Source organism: Cyrtonyx montezumae, unplaced genomic scaffold (assembly GCF_038088225.1).
Source record: "Cyrtonyx montezumae isolate F1298 unplaced genomic scaffold, pur_monq_1.0 scaffold_13, whole genome shotgun sequence".
NCBI classification, from domain to species: domain Eukaryota; kingdom Metazoa; phylum Chordata; class Aves; order Galliformes; family Odontophoridae; genus Cyrtonyx; species Cyrtonyx montezumae.
Genome location: NW_027071859.1, coordinates 13,961,090 through 13,979,953, shown reverse-complemented (window position 1 = coordinate 13,979,953; position 18,864 = coordinate 13,961,090). Strand labels below are relative to the sequence as shown.

Genomic DNA, 18,864 nt, shown 5'->3' with positions numbered 1-18,864 from the left:
AAGCCTCCCCTCTGATGCCATCACCACCTGCTGGTTTGTATACTTCAGAGTCCTACCTAGAGCTGTCCCCACAGACCTTTCAAAGGGATTTTTTTTGGTCTCTCTTATGCCAATTTTGGTGCCTTTACTATGCTTTTTAATAAGCTAAACTTTGTCTGTGGGAGGGGAAGAGAGATGGCTGAAGATGGATTCTGAAAGGAGAGGATGGCCCCTCTAGCACAGCATGGTCGGAGGAGCAAAAGAACAGACGTGGCCACAGATTGCATGGGCACACAACAGAGTACTGCTTCAGTTGCTGTTTCATGTCCTCCTAGAGGGACACGAGCCAAAAAGCTTTGCTTTGGGTTCTCATGAACTCTGAAGGTGTGAAGAGTTTGATGTACCTGTAATGAAGGAATCTGAATAATTAATGCAAGTTCTTCTGTTGCCTTCATCTAATCATCTTGTTACTGCCAGCTGATGCTGAAGATCAGATGTAAATAAGATGAAACACTACCTGGATTGATTTACTTAGTCAGATCAGTTCTGATGGAAGTCAGTGCATTACATTCACCTGTTGCTGGTTATCACTTGCCTTTCCTGAATTTCAATGTGCTGCTGCTTAGGGCTGTTTAATTGATCTTCAGTGCTTTAGTTGCTCTTCAATGTTTATGTATCATTCAGTTATGCCTATTAAAATTATTTCTCGCAGCTAAAGGACTGGTAGGCTGGGGAACTGGACTGGTATGAAAAGAGGAGAGAATGATGGAGGGGATGTAAGAAAATACAGATGCCAAGCATGTAAGTCCTTTTCTGCAGTGAAGATGAAAAGCTGCTTTTTCTCTCTTTATTTTTTTTTAGTGCTGCTCATCAAGTTGAAATGAAGGACTGGAAGCAGAGAAATGAACAACTGAAATGGAGAAATGCTTTCACACATTTGCAATTTGACCTTATGCCAGTGGAGCTCACTCATGAACTAGTGGATTGTCTAAAACGACTTCTCTGAATCACTGGAATCATACCTAAAATGGCAGCTTGATTTTCTTCTTTGTACTTTGCCTGTTGTCAGCTTTCATTGGCCTCTGCTGGTAAGCCTTAGTGCTGTGTCTGTGTGTGCACGACAGTCCTGCTGCCATCACTAAGGTGCCTAGAGTTGGTTGGGGTGGATTCAGGCCCCGTTACCAAAAAGCACAACAGAAATAAGATGAGGAATGCCCTCATGGCTGATGCTGCTGTGGGGTTTGTCTGAAGAGTGGCTGGAACTCTCTGGTTTGTGGAGAGATTGGTTGGGAGAAAAGCATAGAAATATCAATTGGTGGTATGGAAGGTCATTTTGGCATTCTTTGCTCATTCTCCTAATCCAAAACTAGGGGAAATTCAGTGAAAATGGAAGATAAATAAAACAGGAGTGGAGGAAGGTGTTAGTTCTGTTTATGATCTGTCTGTGATTTCAACGAGGCTGGGATCTTAGTGCAGTCTAAAATAGCAGATATCCACACAGGTGTTGAAAGCCCTGGTTTCAGGGCAGACAAAGATGATATAAAACCCTGTATCTTATTTGATAGTAAATGTCAATGAGGACAGATGCTTCCCTTTGTGCACACTGTCTGATGGTCACTGGTCTGAGTTGGCTTTTGAATCTATATGTGATCCCTCAAGACACTTTTAGACCCACAGGAAGCAGGGCAATTGTTTAGGGACTTATTTTGTCAGCTGGATGGACGAATGAAAGATTTCTGTGATGCCAGACCCCTCTCTTCTGCTTGGCGGAGAGGATGTGCAGGGGGAGGTTCCTCACCTGGGATGCTCAGAATGGGTTGGAGAGCATGGAGGACAACGTCTGAAGCTGGCTGAGAGCATTTCGGAGCAGAACATTCTCCTGTGCCAATTCAGCCTCTGAGTGTGGAAGAGTGGAAGCCACCAATGGCCCTGAGTTGGAGTCTGTGGCAGACTCAGCTGTGGGAAGGAAGCCTTGCTGCAGCCTGTCCCTCCGCCAGCCCATCTCGTGGCAGGCAGCCCCCGAGGGCATCTGCAACAGATGGACAGTGGCTAAGCAGCAGCCGTGTTGGAATTCAGAAAAAAATCAGAACTGTTTTGGAGAAAATCAGGCTTTCTTTAGTTCTGGAATGGTTTTCTTTTTCTAGCTCTCTCCTTGTGTTTTGCGTGTTTCTGTTGGAAAAAAAGATGATGATAAAACAAAATTCTCTCTTTTTTTTTTTAAGGAAAAACATTTCCTTTCTGAAGTAAAGAGGAAAGCGTTTCCACTAACTACTTTGAATGATGAGATTTAGTTGCTTCCCAAAAACTTTCACCATTTTCTCAGTCTGTCACAGTTTTTATTCAGCTGAGCCAGGAAGAGGAATTCTGGTTCTGTCCCCTGATGAATCTGCCAGTGTGGTTCCCACCATTTTCTCTCCTTGATAGAAGTAATTGGTGTGTTGCTTTCTACCCTAGGAAGCCTCAACTGCCACTAAAGGCCACAGTCTGATGGGATGTCAACCTGCACAGCACTTGTTAAGCTCCCACGGCTGGCAGCATCTGTGCATTTGCAATGACAACTCTAAATCCATCCAGGATACAAAAGTACTCTAAAATTGTAGCCTTTTGTGTGTGTATGTGCTGTATGTTTTATTTATAAAGCTTTTAGAGATAGCTGTTTGTTCTCTAATTTATTTTGGGTTGGTGAGGAGGAGGAAATCTCATTGGCAAGATAGGGAATATGCAATCTGAATGTAAAAGGAATAGGAATAAAAAAAAAAGTCCAGAGTTCTGGGACATGTTTGCATGAATAATAATGCTTCCAAAATGATAATGGATTGTGTGTCATCCATTCGTAGAACTGTAGAAGCTGTAATGATAAATAAAATTATACGTCAAATTTTAAACAGCATGGGGCCTGCATGTGTCACTCATCAGGTACAATTAAATAAGAATAATTGGCTGCCTGCTAAGTGAAAAGCTGCACTATTATGGTGCCATTCTCAGCTTTCAATTAGGTAAGGGACAGTTGCTCTGGGCATCCATTTCAGGGCCAGCCCATGTTTGATGGGGGGCTGTGAAAATGAAGGTGGGGGATGTTTGGCAAACTGTGAGGAGTCAAAGCTTTGCTCTTCTGGTTCAGTGTTCAAGACTTCCATTATGTTTTTGTAGGGGCTTGACCATGACTGGTGCTGCTGGTTACTTTTCCTTACTGAGTGAAGTCCTTGCTACAGCACACCTGCAACTGCTTCTGAGCCTCAAAACCACTTCACAGCAGTGCTGTCTTGCAGCAGGAGTATGTGTTGAGTCTCTCCAGCCTGCTCATAGCTCTTTGAGGAAGTCTGAGTTCAGCAAAGGAAGAAGCTCTCACAGGCACAACTGCTGGAAATGCTGTGGAACTTGTTTTTCAGCTCTGGCCTGTTTCTCTTTGTTCTTTTTTGTTTCCAGTTGTTTCCATGTGTTGGCACTAAAATAATTTTTAATTACCATCTACTCATTAGCTAATTATGAGCACCACTTTAGAGGCAGATAGTGGAGGAGCGCATACTAGCTAGTCCAGGTTGCACTGTCTGCAAATACTTTTCTGGAGGCAACAAAAACTACCATGTAGTTATTTGCAAATGGCTTTTGGGATCCTAGTTGCTCTATAAAGAGTTCAAGGAAGTATTTCTTTCCCCACTCCTCTGACCAGGTATTTGTTGCATCTAAGCCTGTGTGTGCAGACTTTCATTGCCTCCTGTCCAGAGTCTGTCTTTAGGCCAGGTTTGTGTAATACAAAAGCTTCCAACTGTGCAAAGATCAGGTGAAAAATAGCAGTAAGACTAAATTTCTGCTTATGTCATTTCAGGACTTTAAAGTAAACTTTTCTGCTTCAGGAGCATTTGTCTCCTTGCTTTCATCTAATGACAGCTTCTATTCATAGGATCATCATAAAATTATATTATGGCCTGGGCTGAAAAAGGAGTTCATCTAGTTTCAGCCCTCCTGGTGTGGGCAAGGTTGCCAACCACTAGAGCAGGCTGCCCAGAGCCACATCCAGCCTTGAGAGCCTGCAGGGATGGGGCATCCACAGCCTCTCTGGGCAGCATCTTCCAGTGAATCACCACCCCCTGAGTGGAAAGCTTCCTCCTAATATCTACCCTAAATCTCCCCTGCATTACTTTAATTAATTACATTCCCCCTTGTCTTATCACTATTAACTCATGTAAACAGTCATCCCCCCCTCCTGTTTATATGCTCCCTTCAGGTATTGGAAGGCCAGAGTGAGGTCTCCCCGGAGCCTTCTCTTCTCCAAGCTAAATGAGCCCAGTTCCCTCAGCTTCTCCTCACAGGAGAGGTGCTCCAGCCCTCTGATCATTTTAGTGGCCCTACTCTGGGGCCCTTCCAAGACCTCTGTATATTTGCTGTCAGCTATGTAGTAAACCACCATTTCAAAGTGGATATTGACAGAGGGTATTACACTCATATGTTACCACTGGGACTATTGAAATATAAAGAAATATAATACACTGGCTTTTCACAACTGTGCTGTTGTGCAAAGTATAAAAACAGGCATAAGATGGTAATCTGATGCTGAGTTCCTAGCTCAGAAATCAGGCTGCCTGTAGACAGGACAGTCAATTAGTGTTATTCTCCTCTCTTGCATGTCCTTTCTAGGCTGCAAGTTCCCTGGAGCACCAGTTTCTTGTGTCCAGATGTGTATGCTAGTAGTGCTTTTAGTCCCTGCCAGGACACAAACCCATAACAGCTGCATGTAAGTGAACTGCCACCGGAGGTTAGGCTGATGGTATCAGTGATAATAACCTCAGTCTTATGAGCCTAAGAAGGCTTCCTATCATTGGAATATGTTATTGACAGGGAAGCTATTTATTTTGGTACCCTGATAGTAATGAAGAAGGATATGAAAATGGCTTGGAGCACTGAGCAGGTCCTCTGGTCTTTTTGTCTTCCACTTGATGCCAACACACCTGGGAATGTGCTGCTGGTGCCCAAAAGCTGGCAGCAGTGTTGAGGTTTACTGAACTGTAAGAAGCATCCTGATCTCCTGATAGGAGGTCTCTCTTGGATCTGTTTCCACAGTTGACTCTGGACATATGGTTGGCCTACCAGGAAGGCCAGAAATTTTGCTAGAGCGCTTATCAACCCAAGATCTGGTTTTAAGATTATAAATGCTAGCATCTTCAATGTAGACAGAGCTATTAGCTTTAAAGGCCATCAGTGAAGCCTTCTGTATACACTGTACAGAGGCTATCTGTGTTAGAAAGTCCTTGTAAAATTAGAGGTTGAAAAAACATGAGCATTAGCACAAGAGCAAATGGATTTGCTGGACTGCATTCAGCAAAACAAAGCTGAGACTTGTCTGAGCCAAGCCGTCATGTGCTGTTAGGTTGCTCTTTGCCTGACAGTTTTGTGTGTCCTTCCTCTTCGTGTGCAGGACACACGATGACCTGCCTTGAGCCCTCTTGGGCTCTGGTCTGCTCAGAGTCTGTGTTATTTGTTTGTGTGCAGCAGTTTGCGCATGTGTTGGAGGCTGTGGGCTGACTTGACCATGGTGATTGCTCTTACTTTAAAGGAGGCTCCTTTTGGTTTCGCTCAGGGTTGTTAGAGGTTGCTGAACATTACCTGGGGAGTGCTCTAAGTGACCAGGTCCTCCTGGGTCAACTTGGGGGAAAATGGGGATGAGCTCCTTGGGCTGATCTCAGCTGCACACTGCAGTGGCTGAGGCAGCATCATCTTCCTGTGCACGGCCACAGCGTGCTCTGTTCCGTATAACAATTTAGTTTGGCTTTCTACAGAAACAAAGCGTAGACTTGCAGACTGCGTGGAATCATCTGTCTTTGTGCTTGTTACTCCATGAACATTAAGGTCAGTTTCAGCAGATAATTACAGAGGTAGAGTTGTCTCAAAGACATGATGCCTCAATAGGTAGATATGGAAAGTTGCTATGCTTGCAGCCCAGAAGGCCAACTTTATCCTGGGTTGCATCAAGAGAAGTGTGACCAGCAGGTTGAGGGAGGTGATTCTGTCCTTTTACTCTTCTCTCATGAGACCCATGAAGATAAGAGCACAATGGGAGCTCAACCTTACAGATTATCCAGGTGGGATATTCAGTGAACTCACGTTCAAATGCTGGGTACCATCTTTTAACATCAGCTTTATGCTTTTGTACTGTTCTAAGCAGTCAGTACTCCAGAGCTAAACTTACTGTGATTTGGGCAGGTGGAACCCAACTACAATCTAACAGCTGTGGGTATGAAGTTCATCTATCAACATCTTTGTGAATAACTGAAAACTGGTGGAATGAATTTGTGCCAGACTCATGGATTTTTTTTGCTTCATTTATTTTTTGGTTGCGAGACTTCATATTAGGAGCCATTTTTACCAAATTGGTAGAGCAAGGGCTTCATTGTAGTTATGAAAGAAGATCTAAGTACTTTAATCACATTGATTACTTTCAAAATGTTATGTCTCGTTACTCTGTGATTTTGATAAACCTGGTCAGTCACTGGAAATCTGTATGAAGAAAGCATATGTGAACTTGAAAAAAGGCCTTTTTTTTTTTTCCTTCAAGAAAGGCTGGAGGCGGGAAGGGAAGTCATAAAATATTAACAAACTCTGCTTTTAATGCTGATACAATTGCCCCTGCACAATCTCTGTTCACTGCATTTTGAAGGCCTTGTGGTGCACTGGGAATAGCCATGTGTTTGGTGAGAGGGGAAGCCAAACGAGCCTGCTTTTCCTCTTTCATTGCCAGTGATCTTCAGAAATGGATGCCATGGAGTATGGGTTTGGGGCCTCCTCAGTGCAGATCAAATAAACAGAGTTTGAGCTTTGTCAGGGGACATGGACTGATGACTGAGGAGACCATGGCCAGAAAGCCCCAATGTGGGCAAAATCCTTTGTGCTGGTGTTGCTGGTCTAACGTGGCTGCACCTGTGTGGCAAATGCTGAATTTTCCTTTGGTTATCTGTGGTCAGACTGTCATGGGTGGAAACACACTCTTAAAGGCAGTGTTGTTCTAAGGGAGATTTTGGACTGAAATCATTCAAAGATAAGTTGTTTTTGGTAAATGATTATTCTAATTAGCATAAAAATGTCTTTGTGACAAGGCATTGGCTGGATTTATGAATAAATGAAAGTTGTTGCATTAAGCAAAGAGAAAAATAAAAGAGAAGTGAAGAGACACAACATTCATACCTTTCAGCTGTCAGAAATGTTTTCTTCTGGCTTGGGTGAAGGGAAGTTTGAAGCAGTGTTTATTCATGAGGCTCTGCCCAGCCTGGTGTGATTTTTTACATGCACATCCTACAGCAGGAATGTCAGGGAACATGGCACATATTTTATTTGATGGAGATCAAACCATATCACATTTGAAACACTGTATGAAGATGAAGGTGTTCAAAATTAAAGAGCTGGATTAGGTTTGGGTCTTCATGTCACGTTATTTCTCTGAATGTTTTCATGTCAGCAGAAAAAACAAGAACAAGGCTTTCTGACCTTGAAAAGAAATGCCTGAGGGAAAGACTTCTCATGCAATTTTTAATACTTTTCCTAGTGACTTTTTTTTTTTAACTGCTGTAGCACGATACAGGTTTGAACTAATGAATGTCACGCTCATATGGGGCAGTTCCAAAAATGAAAGACCTTGAGTGACTTAACGCTATTCTTGCACTGTTTGATGATGTTAACAACATCACCTACATTTCTGACTTTCAAGTGTCTTGGTGTCTTATAGTTATCTTGGCTGCTGAACCAGAGACCCATTCTAGACATAGTTTCAAAGCAATCATATAAAACTTTATTTAAAAAAATATGGAAAAGAGATAATTTCATGAAGACTATTTTTTTTTAACTTTCATTAGCCCCATCTTCTTCATTTAAAGTGGTATTTGCTAAAGGCTGCTTTTAGCTTGGCTCTTCTTCCCATATACTGGGGAAAGAGGGCATCACTTCCAGAGCCCTTCAAAGATCGTTTTGCTTGCAGATCTTTGAAAGACGTGAATGGGATTGTGGTTGTGGTAAAGCCTTGGCTGCATTTTTTACATTTAGCAAGGCACCACAGTTATACTGCTGCTTCTCTCTTGTTGGGACTGAAGTACTTATATCCAGTGTCCTTGGATGAGGAGAATGGGTTAAATAATTTTACAAAGGCACATCTACCTGTGCTAAAAAAATTAAGAAACTGTAGGACTGGGCTTTGGCACATAATTATCTTGGTTAAACTCTGCTCCCTCAAAAATAGTGTCTCCATTCAGAGTGCCTGAGTAGGAGTGGTTCCTGACCAGTGTGAAATCCTTAGATACGTCCTCTGAAACCTCCTGGGCAGTCCATCCAGAGCAGCACTGTCTCTGACACAGCTTCCCAAGATGCAATTAGCATTTGGCAGGTGGAGATGACCGAGCCTCAGCAGTGCTTCCTGGCACTACAACTTTTCCAGTGTGACCACAGCTGAACAAACTGAGGGCCAGAATTGCCACCCACGTTGCTATAACTTCTCTGCTATAACAACTCTGCAGTTGTTAGGGACAGAGTTTGGGTTCCCACTGCAGTCAGTGATAAAATTTCCTCTAATTTCAGTGAAGACAGTTTTGGTTCTTCCTGGTTTGAGCAGTAGCTGGAGGATGTTAGACTTCATCTTCCAAATTCAGCGGGTTCAATTTGAATGGTAGTGTGTGGGACTAGGAAGATTTAGTTCTCATTCCATTACTGGGCACTGAAATACAGTTAGAGCACTTATTTCTGTATCTGTTTTTCCAGTATTTCTCAGTATTCCAGAGTATTTCTCAGTGTTGAGATTCAGCCATAATTACTAGTTATACTGTTTCCCCTACTAGTGCTAAGTTTTTGCTTCTGTTGCTTCATTTCTTCGAAGATGGTTCCATTAGCTATATCTCTTTTCAGTCTTTTGTATTTCTCTGGCTGTTCGTGTCTTGAAGGTGTGAGGAACTTCTCTTTACTAAAATTAGTTTCTCGTCTCCACATCCATTTCTCTGCTGCTTCTACAGTTAGCAAAGCCTTTCATGATTTTAGTCAGAACTTCAAAAGCTGGAGGAATACATGTCTTGCCTGAGAGGTGCTGAGGAAACTGAAGGGCTTTGTAGAAATGAATCTCTCAGTGCAGCACTCTCAGGTCAAAAGTCCCCTTGGTTCACCAACGTAGAAGCATATACCAGTTGTGGGAAGCTATTTTGGTGAGCAGCTGTGTGACCCCTGAGTGCTTGTGTTAGCAGAGGTGTTAGCTTGCAGAGTGCAGTGAAGTGTCTCATCCAATGCAGATGCTTTTTTTTTTTTTTTTTTTGCATGGTTTCAGGGCTTTTGTTTTGAGTTTGCTTCAAGTTTTGCCTGCAATTTTACAGTGATGTGCACAAACCACATAACCACAGATTTGTGCTGCAGAAGAATAAGATCTCAAGAGTTTTGTCTATTTAACAGGAACGCATGTGACAAGAGACAATAACACCAGCAGCATCACAGGCTTCACAGTTGCAAATATACCCTAGATTATGGGAGATGTTAACCTAGCTCAGAAGAAGTGAAAACAGGCAAAATCACCACGTAGGGGGCCTGTACAGGGCTGGGCTGTCTATATTCACAGAGTAGCTGAGATTGAAGGGACATCTGGAAGCCTTCTATGTGCCATAGATCCTTCAGTACGTCATGGATCCTTCCACGATTTGTTCTTGTACGGTACAACCTGACAAGCAATGAGAGGGTGTTGTAGGATATGCATGGGCTTTTGGTGCTCAGAGGGTTATTCCAAGAAGATGGGATTTAGCAGAAAGTCACACCTGTATCCTTGTGGCCCAGTGGCACATAGAACTGCTGCTGGAAGCTGGGTGAAGGTCTGCAGCCCATAGGTACCATTGGGAACCGCCTGCATGCTGCAGCTCCAGAAGAGGTGAGAGTGCAGCTCCCAGTACCTGCAGCAGAGTGGCGCAGCGGAAGCGTGCTGGGCCCATAACCCAGAGGTCGATGGATCGAAACCATCCTCTGCTAGTTCGTTTTTGCTTCTGGAGCATGACGGGGACTCCTCGCACTGCGTCCCCGTGTTTGCCGGGCACAGCCGCGTGTGCCCGGTTGTCCTTTCCTCACGCCCAGCGAGGTTATGGGTACCCCGTACCTGGAAGCGCTCAAGGCCGCGGTGGGTGGGGCTGGTGCAGAGGGAGGAGTCCCTGCCCGCAGCAGGGGTTTGGAGCTAGATGATCTTAAAGGGCCCTGCCAATCCAAACCTTTTTCTGTTCTGTCATGGAGAAATGAAGAGGTCTTGGGTTTTTCTTGGCAACGTGTCACGTAAGAGCTAGTGAGGTACATACTGTCAAAATCCAGCAACAGCCTTGTTACCTCCTCGGTGAGAATTCCCAACAAGGTCTGGTGGAGCCAGGAGATTTTCCACTGGCTGTGGCCTGCAGGCATTCACAATTGCAGCTGGGAAAGTGAAGGAAAACTTTCAATCAAATCACCTATGTAAACATTTTTTTTTCTTTTTTTTTCTTTTTTTCTTTTTCTTTTTTTCTTTTTCTTTTTTTTTTCTGCTGGCAAGGCGGTTTTGTGATGTGAGCCTTGAGCTTTGTGTTCCATCTTATTTTCCTGTGCTGTGCCTTTCCTGCACCGGCTTGCTCCAGTCCAGCATAAGCAATGTTCCAGGCTGGGGTAGGTCATGACTGAAGCAGAAATGAGACAAACACTGAAGGCTGAGGTTGGTGAGGCAGTGCTGGAAGAGGTGCCTGTTCCCCTTGGACATTACCACCAAGGACATGCTCCAGTCCCATGCTCTGATAAAAACCTTGCAAAGATTTTCTTGGTCCTTGCTGGTAGCACCAGGGTTTGTGTTTTCACTTTACGTCCACCCCATGATCTGCAGTTTGGAACGGTCTGTCCATGGACACGGAGGTTCTGTTGTTTTGTTGTCTTCAAACAAAGAGCTCTTTAAAGATAAAACAGAAATTTAAAGGTGAAAAAAAGCAAAATAATAATAATAAAAAAAAATCTAGTACTACTACATCTTTTTTCCTCTTTCTATAGGTTTCCCTGAAATAGCTCTGGCAGAGGTTTGATTTTGAAATGTGCAAGCTACTGTTTTGAGTAGAAAGTATAACCCAGCAATGACAAAAAATATCCAATAATCCTGTTTTAAAATAGACACAGAGAACGGTTGTGCCTGGATTATTTTAGACAATATTTTTCACACATTTTGCAGTGACAGAAGAAAATACAGCCTATAATTCTATGATGATTTTTTTCATCAGAACATTTCTCCTTTATTTCGGATTTCCCAGAAGAAATACAGCCTTCATTAAATTGAAAGACTGGGCTAGAAATAAATAATATTGTCAGAAATGAAGAAAAATTCAATAGTTAAAGGACTTATTTAGCAGAAAGAATGTTTTATGGAATACAAAATAGTTTTATGGAATACAAAATAGTTCCTACTTTCTTTTTTATAAGAAAGGAAAAATATTAGGTACTTTGATATAGAAATATCCCTATATTTGCAAATGTATTTTCTTTGCTAGATTGACTGCGTGCTAAGAATTTGTTACCTAGCTCAGCTGCATTCTCTCATGCCTCACCATTCTAGTCAGGAACTCATGCTGCTGGTAGTAAAGTAGCCTTGGGGATCTTGAGAATTATGATATTAAATGTACAGTATACTTTCAGAGTTTAAAAATCCACTTTCTGTGGATGGAAGATCAGCCTCTGATTTGTCCTGCAGAGTAGGTCAATAGTGCAGTTGCTCTAAAGGTAGAGAAACTTATCACTGAATAGTTACTAATTTTATTGCGGGCTGCAGGCCCCTCAGTTTTACACACTTTGTGTGAGCAAAAGGAATGTCTAACAGGCACCTGCATTTTCTAGGTACTTGGTAAGTTTTTCAAAGAAGCAAAACTAATGGGTTTATAGTGATAGGAAAAGGGGCAATGGTTTTAAACTAAGACAGGGGAGATTCAGGTTAGATGTTGGGAGGAAGTTTTTCACTCGGAGTGGTGATGCACTGGAACATGCTGCCCAGAGAGGTGTGGATGCCCTCATCCCTAGTATTCAAGGCAAGGCTGGATGTAGTTCTGGGCAGCCTGCTCTAGTGGTTGGTGACCCTACCCATGGCAGGGGGATTGAAACTAGATGATCTCTGAGGTCCTTTTCAACCCTGGCCATTCTGTGATAATAAGGAAAAGAGAATATTTTGCTCATTAATGAAAGGAAGACTGGTAAAACAAAAGAAGAAGTGGTTCTGGTTAAGGAAATTTCTGTGAACAAAGCAATATTTAATAAAGGGGAAAGAGGAGTTGATGGATTACCTGGATACTAGGAAATGCAGGGGGATACTGAGGGACAATGAAAAACAGAAATTCTGAGTTAATGAATAATGAGTTTAAAGAGCTGGCTGCCTCACTCGGGGAACACTCATGGATGGGAACCTGATTAAATAACAGATCCAGAAATAGCTATTATCAGACTACAGCAGAGAGCAGCAGAGATATAATTTGTTCTTGCCCCAGAGTTAGTCAAGATTTGTATCTATGAACGGAGAGATATTACTTTTGCTGGTATCATTTGTCCATAATTAAAACTGAGTGATAATTTATAAAGACTGCCATTAGCACAGGCAGCATGAATTGCACAGAGTTTGTATTAGCTGGGAATGAGTATCTCACTAAGTTTCTGGAAGAATATTTCTCTATTCCTCATGGAAAAAAAGCAACCACAGAAACAAAGGTGTCTGCTGTTTCAGAGTTAAGTCGTCATTTCCTTTGTGTGAATCCAGCTTGCAGCAGACTGCCCTGCACCTTGTAGGCTCCAGATCCCCAAGCAGGCTTCAGAAAAGCTGCTTTGAAAAGTGAAGAGCTATGGGAATTTATTCCACTACCAGAAAGTCTCGCTTGGAACAGCTCCACCAAACGATGTACATTTTGTAGTATCTGTGCATAAAGAGGACAGCTGGTCTTGTGCTTAACTGTCTTCTGCTTAACCAGTCTCCACATTTTCCTAGACTTCACTTCTTCCGCTGGAAACTTGTGGGACAAGTCCATATGTGTGTGTGCACTTGGAGAGGGAAGTGCTGTTTAACATTCTCCAGCCTTCAGCTTCACATTACTGTGAAGCAAATCCCCAAATCATTTATTACTGGGCTTCCGCCTTGATTCCCAGAGTTTTGATTTAATCTTAAAATATTTTAATCGTTTCCTTGGCAAATGACACTGAAATTGGACAGATGGTTTAAACTTAGCTCTCTTCCCTGGAGAAAAGCTGCTCAATTAAAACAACTGTAGCTTTCACACATTCAATTCATCCTTATCAGCCTGCCCCAATTAATTCTCTTAAGTGCAGCGTTACATAATGTGGGATCCTCTCTCCCTCATTTACTTTTCCATCTTGTCACTCTTTCCCGTGTGTTTGCTTGCCTGCATGGTGTCACAGGTGCTCAAAACAAAGCCCTCTTGTTCTCCCTGCAGTGATGTGGGAGACGTGTGGGAGATGCCTAAGTCACCTCTGGTAGGGACATAGAGCACCACACTCTTGCTTTCACTCCCTGACTTTATTCTTCTCCACAGAGGAATGATCTCTTCAAATCCTTAAAACAACAAAATTAAATTTCTCTTTCACTGATTTCTGTACTGCTAGATAATCCCTTCCTGCCTCTAATGCTGGAATTGCTTGGCTTATGTGGGACTTGCAGCACGTGGAAGTGTGTTGCTGTATGTGTTGGGAGTGTGCAGCTTGTTTAGCTGCAGAAAGTAAAAAAATCAAATTTTTACTCAAGGAGAGAAGATAAAATGGTCACGACAAATCCCATTTTTAGACTGGGAGATCTAATACTGTTAGTCTCTCATTTTGCAGCACTGTCTGCATCATTATGCTCTGCTGCAGTCTTAAGAACATTAGTTTAGATGTAAAAGGTCTCAAAACCTATCAGTGAAAGCATGTAATTTGGGAACAATCCAAAATTCCCTGAAGTTGTGGGTTATAATGGGGTTTCACCTTTGTTTCTGGAATGTCTCTGCTGCAAGAAGAGTGACATGGAAGTTGTGACTGACAATTTAGGCCTGAGCAGATGACCATGCAGCCAATGGAGGCTGTATTAAACTAGTGACTTCAGCCATGCAGACTCTGCTTCAGGTATTACAGATGAGGTGCCATGTCATTCATTATCTGTTACAGCTCCAGGTGTGACCTATAAGGTAGTAAAACCTTATATATGAAGGACTTTGGAATTGGTCCTGCTTTGAGAAGGAGGTTGGAGTGGGAGTTGCTGTGGAATTTCTTCCAGCTTGAAGTTTCTGTGACTCTGCAGACAAAATACTGAATTCAACAATCTCCTTAACATTTGCATTGACAAGGACAGTCATCAGGAAATGCCAAGCAAACTCCACTGGATTTTTCCACTAAAGAAGCGAACAGAGTAAGACAATCTTATTTAAAGACCTTCCTAGAGAGTTGTTCTGTTTGATTTTGTTTTCTGAATGATTTTTTTTTTTGGCTGCTAAGTGTGCTGAACCACTGGTTGTATGGAAAGGAGAAGAAACAAAATCTACTAAAAACTCTGGAATTTTCTGTGAATTCCATTGTAGTTAAGATTTTTTTTTTTCCTGGAAAAATGCTCTTTTACTTTCTCTGAAGTACTGTTGAGTTTAATGTCAATGGAGAGTGTATTTGAAAGTTGAACAGAAGATGAATATTCTGTTTGAAATTGAAGCAACGTTTGTGGACCCGCTGAAAAGCAGCAATTCATGTAGCTCTTTTACTCAGTTTCTATTTCAAAAAGAAAAGCTTGCCTATTAATCCTGGGAGCTAGAAACAGAAAGAATTTGACTTTTTTTTTTTAGCTACTGTTTGTTTTTCCAGTACTACATCCAAAGCAGTGATTTAATTTGGGAAGTAATGGCAGACTGCTTACCTGCGGAATTATTCCACTGCTTCATTCTCCAGGAATTCTTCTGGGTATTCGGGGAAGTTTCTGGATCTCTTAATTCCTGTTATTTCTAAATTTGTTTCTATGTATTGCATGCTGCATCATTAATATCCCAAAATGGCACTTACTTGAAGAAGAACCAAACCAAAACCATAGCAAAGTTCCATGATCTAAAATATCTGTAGGCTTTTCCGGGACTTCTGTATATAGATGTTATCTGGAAAGGTCTAATCACTGGTCCTCCACAAAGCCAAGTATGGACACAATACTTCTTTGTAATAAAAGGTCTGATGACATTACGTCTAGATAATGTGCTAGCAGAATAAGTATCTTTGTCCTTAAGAATAAGGAATCATAAAAATATACTGGTAGTATTTATCTTATTTTTATCATTTTTATAGATTCTTCTATCAATATCAAATCAAAACACCCACTTTATGTTTTTCAGTCTGCTCATCTATAGAGAAATTACATTCTGGCCATTTAGTAGTGAGAAAGTAATTCTGTTTAAATTCAACAAAGGTCCTGGTGTCCCCTGTGGCAAAGTGTTTTGAAGGTATGAAGCATTCTTTCTGCCGTGAGGATAACCAATTTGCAAATATTTGTAAATGAATGAATGAAAATGCAAACTCCCGTAAGTCTCTGATTGTTTCATTCCAAGCAGCCAACTCCAAATGCCCCTAATTTGTGGAAATTAGTTATAAAACTCAACCATATGTCCCTCTAATTACAGGAAAATAGATGGAAGCTGAAGAGCCAGGCTGCACCCATACATGAATAAATCTCCTCATCAAAGTTACCAACCCTAATCTGTTCTTCAGGGAACTCAATCAAGTCACGTGCTCATGGGCTCCCTAAGTGAGATCCAGCCATATTGTTAAGCATCAGCATACCACAAAACTAAATCCCATGGAGAGTACTTACTAATAAGCTGCTGGGACTTGCTCAGAAGTGGAGGAGTAAGGGCTGGGTTAGTGTCAAACCCAGCCCTTGTTTTGTGCCTTCCAGTGCTGACTGTTAGCTCTAACGCCCAAATCATTTCCTCTACTTGGGGACATTACCCCCAAGGCTAGTTTACCCCTGGCCCTGTTGCCTGGGAGCAGGACAGATTAGGAGGACTATGCGCATGATGCTGAAACGTCAGATCTGTCCTGGTGCACTCAGACTGAAATGGGGAAGCTCAGCACTGTCTCAGTATGGGGGTGTCCTTGGGGAGGGCAGCTGCTCTGGACGTTGCTGCCAGCAGGCCCTGGTGCTTGTTACTTCATTAACCAGGGAACTACTGCTCCTCTTCTGCACTGATGAGGAAGGAACAAAGCTCTGTATGGGTCTTGGCAGAGGTCAGATAGAGGGGGACCCTACCTGGAGCAACCTGAAAGTTTATCACAGTGTGACAGCGATTTTATTTAACTGACTGTGCTGGAAGAGCAGCAAGGATGTGATCTTCAAAGTCCAAGGACAGCAAGAAAGCCTAATGACTAATCCTGACCTTAACAAAGGTGTGTGTGAAATTCTTTCAGACTTTCATTTGATCTCCAGGAGATGATCCCTGGCTATTGAACTTCTGACATCATCCTGCTCTCCCTATGACGCTGCTGCTAATCTTTATAGCTTTGTGCTCTCACTTAAAAGTGTCTGGCAAGGAGAAAAGGATGGGAGAAAGCCTGAGTTGCTCATGGCAGCATCAGTATTACAGTATCCTCTTCAGACTGTCATCATCCTGCACAGAGCCTTTGTTATTAGAGATGAGTTCCTGTGACACGCTGTGATTTAAAGATTATTGCACAGACTGACATTGCTGTGCACATCTTCCGTGTGGCCATCCATCCCTCAAAGAGGCAGCTCAATAAATGGATGTGCGGTTGAACACAAACACTAAGACATATCCAAGTCTTACACCCAATAACTTTATTTAAAGAGCTGTGCATCAAGCTTGTCTGCCTTACCATTCTTTGCGGCTTGAGGCTTTTTTGTTGTTTTTTTTCCTAAGTGTATAGTAATGAAAATAACGTGTGCCTTACTGACTCAGTTAATGGTTAAATACTCATTCAGGTTCTTAAGACTTTGACTATAATTACATGGCTGCTGTCATCCACCTCCTCTTTCCAGCACGCAGGCCAAACAGATGCGATACCAGGTGTGCCTGCTGTGCACAGACCTGAGGCTCAGAATTAAGTCTGTAAAGTGTCCTAGAAAATGTGCTGGGAACAAAGGAAACTTGCAGCCATGTCATGCTTCACTAACAAAAATTCAGCCAAGGAAATACTTGGTATGAGCATCAAAAAACAGCAGCAGATTGTTTCCTTTCTTCTCAGGAATGCCTGCTAACTTCATGACAAGCCAGTTTCAATTTTTTATCCCTCTGGACCCCTAGGCTCCCCTTTGACACCTTGCATCCAAGGATCAGGACATTTCATCTCGTGTGTCAGTAGTGATTCAGTTTTCTCTGTTGCTAAATTGAAAAATTCAGCTGACAGGTTCAATACCTATGTCTTAAATGTGCCATAAACGTGAGTTGACTTGAGCAGTTGTTTCATGTGCAGTGTCAAGATATTGAAGTCCCCGGGTCAGTTTGTGAAAAGGCTATTAATATATATTAATGGGAAACTATCACTGGCAAGGGAGTATACCTTTAGATAGGATACAAGAAGGCAAAGGCTGATGTGTTTGGAAGTATTTTATGATGAGTAGAGCAAGTTGAATACTAAAAACACAGCCCTTGTTTTGTGAGTTTTTTTTTTCTGTTGTTTATTTTATACTTTTGGTTTTAAATCTCAATTTTATTTTGAGAGGTGTCATGGGGAGTCCACAATCCCAGAGGAATGCCTGCTTATATTTGCCAGCAGTCAATTTTGATTTTTGCTTTTAATCCTACAGTTCAATTTCTTCATTTAATTATAAGGATCATTCCTTTAGAGATTGGGCACCGTACTATGCAAACCCAGCAGCTCAAGAGCAGCCCAGTGGAAGAGTAAGTACTGTAAGGAATTCCAGCATGGTGTAATTTGTATCTGTTGTTAATTAGGTTAAAAGTTGGAATTTTAAGATGTTTTGTGAAACAAAAAATGTTTCTAGTTGCAAACACCAGATTTCTTGAAATGGAACATTTCTGTGGTGCCAAACTGTGCCATGAATATCAGGCATTTTCATCTACTAAGTTGAAAACCTTATTCTGTCCTGTTCCATTCTGTTCTATTGCAATGAAGAGAACAAAAGGGGGGAGCTGGAAATGTAACAAGACCACAGATTTTGATTTTGAATTATTCAGAAACATTTTCCAAGGAAAATATCAAATGGGATCTCTTCCTGGGGAGCAGCACTTCTTTATATGGTGACGTCCTTCACCTGGTTTAACAACAGCGAATGAAATATAACGTGTTTGTAGGCTGCTTCAGCCAACTACAGGTGGAAGGAAATTTTTTTTATGAGAACTAGATGTTAAAGCTGCTCAGAAAGTAGGAGAGACTTTGTGGGATTGCTGTATGTGCTTAAGTACCTGACTTGGGTGTTAATGAGACTTGATCTCAACATGATACGGGAAAATCCTGCTAGCTGCTGCCTGCACCTCTGGGAGGTGTATGTGAAAAATGTGAAAACATGCAGTCAGTGCAGTCAACAGAGAGTGCTGGTGGGCACAGCGTATTTCTAACTTTGAAGGTGGATCTTCCCTTCAGTTCTTCCAGTCTAAAAGACCTTAAGTGCATTTATCTCTGGCTCTGTTCTCTCTGAGCATGTAAGCATGCACCAGCGTTTGTCTATGGAGTTTAAATGAGAGAGCTAGTCAAGTGTTTTAATTGTAACATTAGTCGTGTGGCATTTGGAATATTGTCTTTTTAATGAATTGCATTCGTGAAAACTAATTATATTCTGATGGAGTGCTGTTTGTGTGTGTGCCTATCTGCCATGCGATATACCACTAACAAAGAACAACGCTCACATCTGTCCAAGATATTAATCATTCTTCAATGGGAGAAAATACCTCATTTTAATTGCTGTGA

At 42.0% G+C, this 18,864-nt stretch overlaps 2 protein-coding genes and 1 non-coding gene across 3 annotated transcripts in view; 2 read left to right on the top strand and 1 right to left on the bottom strand.

Annotated features, from left to right (window-relative positions):
• Positions 1-18,864, bottom strand: part of NOL10 (nucleolar protein 10) — a 450,419-nt gene that overhangs the window by 92,454 nt on the left and 339,101 nt on the right. The gene's annotated exons all lie outside the window — the stretch shown is intronic.
• Positions 1-18,864, top strand: part of RRM2 (ribonucleotide reductase regulatory subunit M2) — a 146,952-nt gene that overhangs the window by 30,635 nt on the left and 97,453 nt on the right. The gene's annotated exons all lie outside the window — the stretch shown is intronic.
• Positions 9,883-9,954, top strand: TRNAM-CAU (transfer RNA methionine (anticodon CAU)). Its single transcript has one exon. It is a non-coding gene; the product is annotated as a tRNA-Met (tRNA).